The sequence below is a fragment of the Vombatus ursinus genome, unplaced genomic scaffold, assembly GCF_900497805.2.
Source record: "Vombatus ursinus unplaced genomic scaffold, bare-nosed wombat genome assembly UNPS02007855.1, whole genome shotgun sequence".
Taxonomy (NCBI): Eukaryota; Metazoa; Chordata; class Mammalia; order Diprotodontia; family Vombatidae; genus Vombatus; species Vombatus ursinus.
Window position 1 is genome coordinate 52,156 of NW_020947633.1, and position 13,613 is coordinate 65,768.

The 13,613-nt window shown below is 37.2% G+C and overlaps 1 pseudogene; it reads left to right on the top strand.

Moving 5' to 3' along the window:
• The first annotated feature begins 2,632 nt into the window (after positions 1-2,632).
• LOC114034041 lies at positions 2,633-9,521 on the top strand (annotated as a pseudogene).
• The last annotated feature ends 4,092 nt before the right edge of the window (positions 9,522-13,613 follow it).

Genomic DNA, 13,613 nt, shown 5'->3' on the forward strand with positions numbered 1-13,613 from the left:
AGCTAGAGAAGGAAATGTCAAATTACTCCAGTATCTTTCTAAGAAAACCCAAATGGGTTCATAAAGTGTCACACATGACTGAAATGACTGATTGACAACAAAATTCATTGTGTATGATGTTTTCTTGGCTCTGATATCATTACTATATTAGATCATGTGAATAATTTCTATGTTTCTCTATTAATCACATGTTTTTTACTGCACAGTAGGAGTTCATTATATTCATATGAGAAAATGTGTTAAGTCATTCCTCAATCATGGGGCGTCTACTTTGTTTCCAGTTCTTTGTTACCACAAAGGTGGTGCTATAAATACTTTGATCTATGCAGGAAGTTTCTTTTTATCACTGACTGCTTTTGTGGCATAATATACCTATAAAATATATTCATTTTTCTTTGTGATAACTCTTTATGAGGAGTGAGGTGGGAGAGACATTAGATGAAATTTAGGTTATGTTTAAACAAAAAATACCAATAAAGAATCATTAGAAAAAATTTAAAAATCTCCACAATCTTGCTCCTTCCTACCTTTACAATCTTATACCTTACTTCCATCCATGCATGCAGTGTAAAATCTAGCTGTACTGGAGTTATTTGCCTTTTCCCACAAAGACACTCCATTGTCTTTACACTGACTTTCTCACAGGCCTGAAATGGTTTGCTTGCCCACCTCTGCCAATTACCTTGGGAAAAAATTATTACAAATGTTAAAATTTTTTATCTGTAGATAGAAAAAATAAAAGAGTATATAAAAGTTAGAAAGTTGACAATTCCACTGGATTCTGCCTTAATAAGACCAGATATGAAATAACATTTTCAGTCCTGACCTCATTTCATGAAAATATTGAAAATCTGGAGATCATCCAAAGGAGGATAACCAAATTGGTCACCAGTCAACAAGAATTTTAAGGGCTTACTATATGTCAGCTCTATGCTATAACTTGGAATACAAAAAAAAAAAAAGCAAAAAAGAAAAAGCCCAAAAGACCCTGCCTTCCTCCAGGAGCTCACCTTGCATTTAGAGAGACATCATGTAAACAATTAGGTGCATACAAATCGTAGACAGAGAGATGAATTGTAATCTTAGAGGGAGCTACTGTTAGGGAGGAAACACTTCTCACAGAAAGTGGAATGTGAACTATCTTCAGGAAAACCAGGGAAAATAACTGGTAAGAATAGGAACTGTTTAACCTTATTAATTCCTTTATGATTTCCCTTTCCTGTTTACCTGTTTATGCTTCTCTTGAGTCTTACATTTGAAAGTCAAATTTCCTATTTACTTCTGGTATTTTCATGAGGAATACTTGAAAGTCTTCTATTTCATTGAATATCCATAGTTGCCCTTAAGGATTATCCTCAGTTTTGCTAGGTAGGTGATTCTTGGTTGTAATCTTAGCTCCTTTGCTCTCCAGAATGTCATATTTCAAGCCCTCTAATGCTTTCATGTAAAAGCTGCTGAATCTCGTGTTTTTCTGACAATAGCTCCATGACACTCAAATTGTTTCTTTCTGTCTGCTTGCAATATTTCCCCATGACCTGGGAGCAATGGAATTTGGTGATAGTATTTCTGGGAATTTCAATTTTGAAATTGGTTTCTGGAAGTGATTAGTGGATTCTTTCTATTTTGATTTTCCCCTCAGGTTCTAGAATATCAGGGCAGTTTTCCTTGACAATTTCTTTAAAAATGCTGTCCAAGGGGAAGCTAGGTGGCACAGTAGATAGAGCACCAGCCCTGGATTCAGGAGGACCTGAGTTCAAATCCAGCCTCAGATACATTAACACTTACTAGCTGTGTGACTCTGGGCAAGCCACTTAGCCCCATTGCCTAGCCAAAAATAAATGAAGAAAGAAAGATGCTGTCCATGTGCTTTGTTTTTTTTTTTCCTTTTGATCAGGGCTTTCAGGTAGTCCAATAATTCTTAAATCATCTCTCCTGGATCTATTTTCCAGGTCAGTTGTTTTTCTAAGGAGATATTTCACATTATCTTCTATGTTCCTTCTTTTGGTTTTATTTTTATTGTTTCTTGATGTCTCATAAAATCATTAATTTCTACTTGCTCAATTCTAATTTTTAAGGAATTATTTTCTTCAGTGAATTTTTTTTCCTCCTTTTGCATTAGGTTCATTCTCCTTTTTAAAGATTTTTTTTCCTTCAGTGAATTTTTTAATATCTTTTCCTCTTTGGCCAATTGTACTTTTCAAGGCATCTTTCTCCTCATGTGGGTTTTTCTTTTTGCCATTTGGCCAATTCAGTTTTTTAAGGTGTTATTTTCTTCAGTATTTTGTGCCTACTTTACCAAGCTATTGTCTCTTTTGTCATGATTTTCTTGCATCACTTTTATTTCTCTTCCCAATTTTTCCTCTACCTCCTTTTAGGATTTTAAAAATCTTTTTTGAGCTCTTCCATGCCCTGAGACCAAATCACATTTTTTTGTGAGTCTTTGCAAGTACGAATTTTGACTTTGTTGTCTTCTTCTGAGTGGGTGTTTTGATCTTTCTTGTGACCATAGTAGCTTTCTATGATCAGATTTTTTTTCTGTTGTATGCTCATTTTTGTGGTTTAACTCTTTGCTAAAGTGGGGCTCTCCTTCCAGGGTGGAGGATAGGCTGTTCCAAGTTTCAGGGATTTTGTGATGCTCTTTTCAGAGATTCTTCCAGGGACCTGTAAGTTTGCATTTTTTCCAAGGTGGTATGATCTAAGTAGAGGTGTTTACTACTCTCTTGACCTGTGCTCTGGTCTGTGAGTGACCACAAGCACTCTTTTCTGCCCTGCAACCGTGACGAGGGTCCCTGCTACAGTGTGGCTATAAGCCTTACTGCGCTACTGCTCCTTCTTGCCCTGAGACTGCAACCCACGACTGTGACCGAGATCCAAGTATGGGCAAAGCAACAGAGTGCTGCCCCAAGTACCAGCCAAGAAACCCCTGTAAGACATAAATGGTGATATTATGAGCAAGTTTAGTGAGGCATGAAATAGTTTCCTTCTCAGATACATGGATAAGTGAAGAATTTATGACCAAAGAAGATATAGTGAGCATTATGGGCTTTCCAAGCCCTCAACTGACTCACAGCATATATCAACCGTCCTATGGAAAATTTTTGTGTCACATATTATATGTGCTCTTATATTTCAGCAAAAGTTTATCAGGAGCCTTGAAAAGATTGTCAGTACTGCCTTTAGACATAATAATTGTGTTCACTATGAATAGTGCCTATGTTCCAGGATTTGTGGTTTCTAGTAAGTTGACTTTCATAGTTGGTCTTTCAGCTTCAGTTTTGTATATGTATAATCAGTATGTGTTATGGCCTGATGAAAATGAATCTGGTGACATGTTGAGGATCTAATTTAATAGTGAATGCCGTCACAACCACAATTGCCACAAGTTGATCCCAAAATAATTTTTGAGAGCTTCCGTCACAGATCATACTAGCTTGGCTATAGTGCTATCCAATCTTGTTTTTTTTCCTTTTAAAAAATCCTAGACAAACATAAAGAAAAAAAAATAATGAAGCCCCCTGAGAATTTAGAGAACTTCTCACACAACTCAAAATCCCAATGAATTTCAAAAGGCATTTTAATGATGGTGGCTACATGTGGTGCTAAGTTGCTCAAGGGAGTATCTCCCAAATGTTATGACACTCAACATAAATATGGTGCTACTATGCAAAGATAATAGCTGGAGCCTAATGTAATCATCTAGTTGCATCAGTAGATACCACTGCTGTTCTTGGTTTTTGTGTAAAAATTCTTAGATATGATTACTGATTTGTAGCTCATTTCAAGGAAGCCTGTCTATTCTTCTTGCCATGCCAAACTTTATATTGATTTCAGTTTTGTATAGGGCCTTAATGCATCTCCCTCTCTCTCCCTCTCCCTCTTCCCCTCCCCTCCCCCAACAATGAGTAAGATTCATTCCTGATTTTGGCCTTGTTGTTTCTGGTCCCTATAAGGGACCAGAAGTTAAAGATTTAGAAGTGAGGTATACACATTGAACATTATCATAGCATGTTAGTAAATAAAATTCTGATCTCTCATAGGTGATATCACATACCCTGAGACAACTCTACAAACTGTAAGTACATGATCAAACATAGTTAGGTAAGGAAAACTTAGACAGAAATCTTTGTGTATCCATAAGTAGATTTGTCTTATTTATTACTTTCCCCTCACTTCTCAAATCGAGGCTTTGGGTGAGGAATTTCACTGATATATTTGTTGGTTGATGTAGTGGAAAGAGAATTGGACTTGAAGTTAGGACAACTGGGTTTGAGTCCCACATCTGAGTCTTACTGGCTCTGACTGTGATTGTGGCTACATGACTGTACCTCTGTGATCCTTAGTCACTTCATCTGTAAAATTAGCTTAACAATATATTCTTCTAAAAATTGTGGGAGAAAAATAATTTATGAAATTTAAATTTTCATATGGAGTTGTTAATATTCCTGTTATATGATTATTTTGATTATGATGCCAATATGAATGAAGCTTGAAGTTTTCAAAAATGCATTCATTGCCTTCCATTCAACTACTATTTTGATGTGGACACTATGCAAGGTGCCCTGTCCTATCCAATGGGGATAAAAATAATAAAATACAAAACAGTCCTTAATGTCAGGGAGTTTACATTCTATGGGATAGGAAGGGATGAAACATTTTCAGAGATAAGTAAATACATGATAAATTATGGAGGGATACAGTTTTAGAAACTGGGCTTCCTGTGACCCACTAGCTGAGACACAAAGGAAGCTTGAGATTCTAAGAAGCAGAGATAATGTAGGGCATTTGGAGCATGGAGAACGGCCTGCGCAGAGGGACAGAGATGGGGGTAGAATTCTGAGTCTGGAGTACAGGCAGTAGGTAAGTTGGATTGGAGTCTAGGCATGCCTGAGAGTAAAGTGAAATAAATCTGAAGAGCAAGACTGGATTAATATGGCATAGGAGTATAAATGTAAAACTGAAGAATTATTATTTTGTCCTCAAGTCAATAAGATATCTGTTTAAGGACTGAGTAAGCAAGTGATATGATTAACCATGTGCTTTGGGAAGATCATTTTTGTAGGTTTTTGGAGGATAGTATGGAGGATATAGAGACTGGACTTTAAATTAAGAGTGGTTTGCAACAGTCCAAGTGAGAGGCGATTCAGACCTGAGTTAGGGAGATGACTGTGTGAGTGGACATAAGAGTAAATGTCATAAATGTTGTGGATATAGAAGTGGCAAGATTTGGCAACTGACTGGTTGGGTAAGGGAAGATGGAGAGAAGAGTAGAGATTAATTCCAGGATTGCAAACCAGAATGTGTAGATGAATAGTGGGGCCCTGAACAGAAATAAGAAATTATAAAAATATTTATTTAAATTGAATGTTGACATTAATATGAGTTCTCTTTTGAATTGTTGAGTTTGAAATGCCTTCAAGATGTCTATGTACAAAGGTCCAAGTATTGGTGATCTATGGATTGAAGTTCAGAGGTGGAAGTATAGACTTGAGATTCATCTGAATAGAGAAGTTAATGACAATGGAACCTAATGAGCTCATTTAAAAGATATAGGAAAGAAGAGAGTGCCTAGGACATAGACAGAGGCACTTGTAAGGTTAGGAGACTGCACAAGGATTATCATCTGGTAAAGGAGACTGAGGAGGAAAGGTCAGATAGGTAGAATAGTACTAGGATCAGAGTGTCATGAAAACTCATGAGGAGTTGTGTGCTTGGTAGAGGTCAATAATTAATCAATCAATCAGTATTTATTTGGCATCAACTATTTTTCAGTTACTTTCCTAGGTGCCAATGATACAAATACAAAGTCTGCTACAATCCCTACCCCCTAGGAATTTAAATGAAGATTATGAAAATACTATCATTTATGAATTAACTCATTATTGGTAAGTTTGTAGAGGATATTTCCCATGGAGTGATTGGGTCAGAAACAAGACTATAATTGTTTAACATTAGAAGGAGAGGAAGTGTACTAAACAATATTAGATTTTTTTTTTCCTGAGAGGTTACTGGGAAAGGGAGGAGATATAATATGATAATTTGAAAGGATGTCAGGATCAAATGGAAAATTTTACAGGATTGGACAGATCTGAGCCAATTTTTAGTAAAAAGGGGAAAGCCCATAGATAAAAAGATTAAAAATTAAAAGGGAGTTTTGCAATGGGGGAAAGCTTAGAGTCAAAATAAGAGAGATGGAATTAATGGAACAATTAGAGGAATTGGCCCTGTAGAATAGAAGGACTATCTCTTTCTTAGAGATTGTTGCAATGACAATAGGTGGTGATATTGACGAGTTTTCAACTGTAGAAGAGAAAAAAAAAGGATCCCACAGGGACAGCATTTCTTTTGTCAGAAAACTTGCATGCTAAATCCTCTCTTGAGAGGGAAGGGTGAAGTAGGAGGTGTTGAAAAATTCACTCAGCACTCTACAATTTTTTGTTTAGTTAAGACTTTTTTTTGTGATCAGTCATAAAGAAAGAGGTGGACAATAGACCCATAAATGAGTGTTATAATGTTTCTTCTTCACCCGAACAGTATCTTAGTATTTTCTATCTTATTGGATTAAGAAGAAAAGAAAAATGAGTTTAGAGTTGGGAGTAATAACTTTTCAGGAAAAAAGTAATATTTGAGATAATTTCTTTTGTTTTGAACTCAACAGTCATCAACAAATGCAAATATTTCAAGACATTTTGGTCTTTAAAAGAAATATAACATATATACAAATAAAATTATACTACCTCCTTGTCTTTTTTGCACTTAGAAAATGCTTGTAGTTACTCTTTCCCTCCCCCATGTCTATCACTACCCACTTAAGTACCTCTCCTCAGTCACAGTGGAGGCCCTCCTTATAAATGATATGTATAGTCAAGGAATAGAAGTCAACAATTCAGCCATGTCAGAGAATGCTTGTGTCAACTGTACCCCTAGCCTGTCATGTTTGAAATTGGACAAAAAGGTAAATTGAGACAACTCTCTGAGCAAGATGACATGTATTAGCAAGGGCATGCTGCTTATCAATAAATTGATCAGTGGATTACCTCAATTGATGTCCAAGTCCCTGAGAAAGAGGACAGTTCTCTTTTATAGATTTTGGGAAATATAAAACAAAAAACAGAATAGGGTAGATGATGTCATGGGCTTAAGGGCAACATCATTGGTTACAGAGCTGAGGTGCAGGGAACAACATGATTGGTTGGAAGGTTGGTAATTAGGGCTAGCAATAACTATCCTTATTTTCTCATGAGAATAAGAAATGCTCATTGTTTGGGTACAGGTGCAAGATAGTGGCTTAGACTTTTGGAAAGGAAACCAAACATCCTTGACAGATAACTTCATGCTGTAGAGAGCTCAGACCCCACTCCCTTGCTTTCCCACATATTCCCTAAAGCAACTAAATTCTCTGAGGCAAGAATATATTAGTGATTAGCAGGGGATCTGAATTTCTAAAATTAACCCATTACAGGCCAGGTGAATTTGGAAATGATTTCAGAGACAAAGAACTATGACTTAAGTAATTACAAGTCAAAAGCAGTTACAGGATAAAACCAATTAATTTTAAATAGATCAATAAATAAATGGTATAGGATCAATCTTAATCTTTTCAAGTCCATCACCTCTCTGCCAAGAAGTAGTAGGTAATATTTCCTCATTCGCCTTTTGAAGATATGATTTGTCACTATTTTGGTAAAAGTTCTGAGGTCTTTCAAAGTTATTTCCTTATCATGATTATTGTGGTCATCACATTAATTGTTCTACTCAGTTTGTTCTGCATCAGTTAACAAAAGTGTTCCCATATTACTCTGAAGCAGCCATATTCATCTTTTCTTGTGGCACAATAATTTGCCACTACTTTCCTATACTAGAGCTTGCTCAGCTATTCTGCAATTGAAGGAAGCAATAGGTAAACAGGATACGGTTACAGCAGGTTGATCAGCAAAGTTCCCATGGGAAATTTCCCATAGTTCTTCAGGCTGGCAATATCTAGCCTGATAATAGCCCTTTGTAGTCATGGCAAGTTCTAGGAACAAAGTAAAATGAGAAGCCTTAGAATCCAGATTCCTCATTCATTTTCTCTTGTGATTTTTGAGCACAAGGATTATCTTAGAAACCAGAACTTTCCTTATAGTCAATTAGCATGAGGAGGATACCATCTTTAGATGTGGAGAGTGGTCCTGTGAGAACTCAGGAATCACAAAGCAGACTCAGTTTCTTTGGAAAGGATATTTGGCAGAACAGCATTTGCGCATTTGGATATTGTCTCAGCATATATTTAAGAAAGGTTCTTATGTTGGGAATTCAACCATTCTCCTCACTCTTTTACGTGTTTTTTTACACTGTCACAATGGAAAAATTGGCAAAGCAACAATACTATTTGCTCATTGGGAAGATTATAAGGAAACTAATTTGTTCATCTCTGCTTTGCTTATTGTCACTCTGCCATGGTGCATAGGAGCAAAGTATTGGAGTAGGAGAGTACAATGGGCACACAGGAGGTGGCCAGTGAAGGCTTCCTGAATACATCAATAAACATATCCAAATCTTAGTCCTGCATTCTATTTTAGTCTTTTTTTCCTGTCTAACAGGCTCTCTTTCCAGGACAGATGTCTGCACTGCTGTGACTGAATTCATTATTTTGGGGCTAACAGATGATCCAACTCTTTGTGTCATCCTCTTTGTGATATTTCTAGGTGTCTATGCAGTCACATTAGTTGGTAACCTTAGCATAATCATATTGATCACAAATAGCTCCCAACTTCAAACTCCAATGTACCTTTTCCTTAGTTATTTGGCTTTTGTGGACTCTGCATATTCCTCATCTGTCCCACTTGTTATGCTCAAGAACTTCCTTGTGGACAAAATTATAATTCCTCTTGGAGGCTGTGTGGCCCAGATGTTCTGTGGAGCCACCTTTGGGACAGCTGAATGCTTCCTGCTGGCTGTGATGGCCTACAATTGGTATGTGGCCATCTGTAGCCCCCTACTCTATTCCACCAACATGTCTTCTAGGGTCTGCACTCTGTTACTCATCACATCTTATCTGTCGTATACATGCTTGGACCTTCACTGGCTATTTATTGAATTGGTCCTTCTGTGGACCCAATAAGATTAATCATTTTGTCTGTGATTATTCACCACTTTTGAAACTTTCTTACTCTGAAGATAACCTTGCTGAAATTCTTCTTGCTGCCTCTGCTGGGTCAATAATTATGGTCACAGTGCTAATTATCATAATTTCTTATATATATATCCTCTTCTGTGTCCTGAAGATAAGCTCTTCTGAGGGAAGATCCAAAGCTTTCTCAACTGGTACCTCCCACCTCGTGGCAGTCACTCCATTCTATGGGACCCTTACATTCACTTATGTGATGCCTAAATCCAATTACTCAACAGATGAGAATAAAGTGTTTTCTATTTTCTACATTGTAATGATCCCCATGTTGAACCCCCTGATCTACAGTCTTAGGAACAATGAAGTAAAGGAGGCCCTGAGAAGACTGATGAGTAGGAAACATCCTTTTTCATGAATTCAACTAAATATTACTAATATTTATTAAATATATACCATGTGTCAGACACTGCAATGTTTTGGAGATTCAAGGACAAAAATACAACTATCTTTGACCATAAGGAATTAATATCCTACTGATGTAATTATTAGGATAAAATGATACCAATAGGTGTGCTTTAGAAAAAGTATATTTTTATTTTGATGCATTAAAGTTGTGAATTTAAATGTTGATTGGAAAGGTTTAAAAAGACATGCAATGCTCCACAAACATGGATCTCCCTCTGCTGCAAAGGAGTAGGGGGATATGTCTTTTCATTGCTCTTCTTTGGATCTGTGATTGGTTTTTGGAATCTGGCAACACATTTTTTATTGATATATGGAGGTTGTTCTTTATATTTACATTCTTACACTCATTGTGCGTGCTATTTTATTTGCTCTGCTATGATCACTCTGTATCAGATCATGTAAATCTTCTTCTGTTTTAGCCATGTTTTTTTTACAGCACAGTAATATTCCATTACCTTCATGTGCCATACTTTGTCTAGCCATTACTCAATCACTGGACATCTGCTTTGTTTCCAGTTTTTGCATCCACAAAATTGGTGCTACAAATATTTTGATGTATGTGGGGACTTTCCTTTTATCTGGGACTACCTTTGTGGAATAATATACCTGGAAAATTGTATTCTTTTTTCCCCTGTGGTTTAGCTCTTCATGAGAGGTGAGATACTAGAAGAAATTTAATTCATGAAAACTAAAAGAGTTTTCAATAAAGAATAAAAAAATAAAAACCTCCATAACCTGCTCTTTTCCTACCTTTCTAGTCTTACACTTTCCTCCCATCCATGCAGTGTCCAATCTAGCTACACTGGATTGTTTGCCTTTCCCCACACGTAACATTCCATCTTCTATGTCTTTACAGTGGCTGTCTCACAGTTCTGAAATGCCTTGTTCCCCTTCTTCTGCTGTTTGGTTTTCTGTACTTTCCTCAAGACAACTCAAATCCCACCTTCTGCAAGGAGCCTTTCTTCTCTAGCTAATAGTAGCTTCATCTCTAAGATAACCTTCCATCTACTTTGTCTGTAATTTGTATGTGCCTGGATATTTACATGGTGTTTCCCTCAATAGAATGTGAGTTCATGGATGACAGGGACTTTTTCTGCTTTTCTTAGCAAAGCAAGTTATATTGTAATGTGTGACACATTGTAAGCACTCAAAATGCTTGTTAACTGACCACCTGCTTGAGTATCCTCCTTTAGATGTTCTCCAGATTTTCTATCTAAAATGAGGTCAGGACTGAATATGTTATTCCATATCTGGTCTTATTAAAGCTGAATCCAATGGAATTATCACCTTCCTAATTTTGACAAATCATCTTTTATTTTTTTCCAATTATATGTAAAGCAATTGTTGCATTCATTTTTAAAAATTTTGATTTCCATGGGGGGATTCTGGGAAGATGGCAGAGTAGGTCAGAAAATTCCAAGTTCTTCAGATTTCCTCCACAAACAATACAAAATAGCACTTCAGGGTGAATATAGAATGGCAAATATAAACAAGAGTTGGGACAGAGCAGTGATTCTTCTGGGACAACTGCAGAAGACCTGAGGAAAGACCCCAGCGATGGAGGTTTGGCCAGAGTAAAGTGTAAACACCCTCAGGCTATCTCCTCTGAAACAACAAACAACAACCCCTTGTGGCAGCTGGATTGGGATATAACAGCCTCAGCCACAGGAATTCTCACCTTACAAACAGTGTAGGAGGTCAGACATCTTAGCAGGGGAAGACTGAAAGACTTGTCTGTTGCAGAGGCTCAGCTGTGCTGCCAAGACATGATTGCCTGGCTGTGGCTGAAGGCAAGAATGAACCAGCACATGCCTGGTGAGTGCAGAAGTAGTGGGGTGGGGATGCTGCTGGCTGTGGGCACTTACAGGAGAGCTGAGTTCTTGGTTTTGGTTCCAGGCCAGAGGGGAGAGCTGAAGGTTACAACCACTAGAGCGTTCTCAGGGAACAGGAGCATTTCCAGCATAGTGTGGCTGGGGGCACTAGCTGTGGCTTGAAGAGGGGAAGGAGTGCAGAGCTTGGTCCCAGGCCAAAACTCAGAAAACAACAGTAAGAAGGACCTGAAGCCAGAGACACTATCCCCCACACCCCAGGGCTAGAGGTGATTATAATAATAAGCTGCCAATAAAAAAACTAAAAATGAGTAAGCAAAGGACGAAGGACCCAATCACAGATAGCTACTGTGGGGATAGAGAAGCCTTGGGTTTGTTTTCAGAGGAGGGTGCTGAAGCAAAAAAAAGCGTCTCCTACCCCAAAAAGTAACATTTAATGGTCACCTGCCCAAAAGAATTCTTGGAAGAACTTAAAATTGACTTTAAAAATCAAATAAGAAAGGTTGAGAAAAAATTAGGAAAAAAAATAAGGACAATCCAAGAAAACCAAGAAAAATATGAAAAGAAAGTCAACCAACTGGAAAAAGACATCCAGAATCTTAAGGAAGAAAACAACTCCTTAAAAATTAGAACTAAGGAAGGTGAAGCAAATGATGTTATAAGATACCAAGAAATAATGAAACAAAATAAAAGGAATGAAAAAAGAGAAGAAAATGTGAAACATCTCATTAAAAAATCGACTGATCTGGAGAGCAGATCAAGAAGAGAAAAAAAAATTGGACTGCCTGAAAGCTATGATCAAAAAAAGAATCTTTTTAAAAAAAATTTTTTAACATGTGTTTTTAAAACTTTGGGTTACAAATTTTCTCCCTTCCTCTCTCCCCACCCACCCTCATTGAAAAAGTAAGCATCTCACTACAGGTTATAGATGTGTAGTCATGCAAAACGCTTCCGTAGTAGTCCTGTTGTGAAAAACTAAGTGTATTTCCCTTCATCCTATCCTACCCCCCATTTATTCTATTCTCTCTTTTGACCCTGTCCCTCCTCAGAAGTGTTTGCTTTTGATTAGCCTTCCCCCAATCTTCCCTCTCCTCTATCAACCCCCTGCTCTCTTGTCCCCTTCCCCCTTATTTTCCTGTAGGGTAAGATAGATTTCCATACCCCATTGTGCATGTTATTCCCTCCTTAAGTCAAATCCTATGAGAATAGGATTCACTCATTCCCTCTCACTTTCCCCCATTTCCCCTCCACTGTTAAAGTCTTTTCTTTTCTGTTTAATGTGAGATAATTTGCCCCATTCTACTTCTCCCTTTTTCCTTCTCCCAGTATAATCCTCTCACCCCTTAATTTTATTTTCCAGATATCACCCCTTCATCTTCAACTCACCCTGTGCCCTCTATCTATCTATCTATACATACATATAATTTTTTCTCTCACACTACCCTAATACTGACAAGGGACTCATGAGTTATAAATATCATCTTTCAATGCAGGAATGTAAACAATTCAGCCTTAATAAGTCTCTTATGATTTCTCTTTCCTGTTTACCTCTTCCATGTTTCATTTGAGTCTTGTATTTGAAAGTCAAATTTTCTATTCAGCTCTGGTTTTTTGCTCAGGAATACTTGAAAGTCCCCTATTTTATTGAATGACCATTTTTTACCCTGAAGGATTATACTCAGTTTTGCTGGTTAGGTGATTCTTGGTTGTAGTCCTGTCTCCTTTGCCCTCTGGAATATCATATTCCATACCCTCTGGACCCTTAATGTAGAAGCTGCTAAATCTTTTGTTATCCTGATTGTGTTTCCACAATACTTGAATTATTTCCTTCTTGCTGCCTGCAATATTTTCTCCTTGACCTGGGAATTCTGGATTTTGGCTACAATATTCCTAGGAGTTTTCCTTTGGAGGTCTCTTTCAGGAGGTGATCAGTGGATTCTTTCAATTTCTATTTTGCCCTCTGGCTCTAGAATATCAGGGCAGTTTTTCTTGATAATTTCTTGAAAGATAATGTCTAGGCTCTTTTTTTGATCATGGCTTTCAGATAGTCCAATAATTTTTAAGTTCTCTCTCCTGGATCATTTTCCAGGTCAGTTGTTTTTCCAATGAGATATTTCATATTCTCTTCTATTTTTTCATTCTTTTGGATTAGTGTTACACTGCCTTGATTTCTCAAATTGTCACTAGCTTCCAATTGCTGCACTATAATTTTG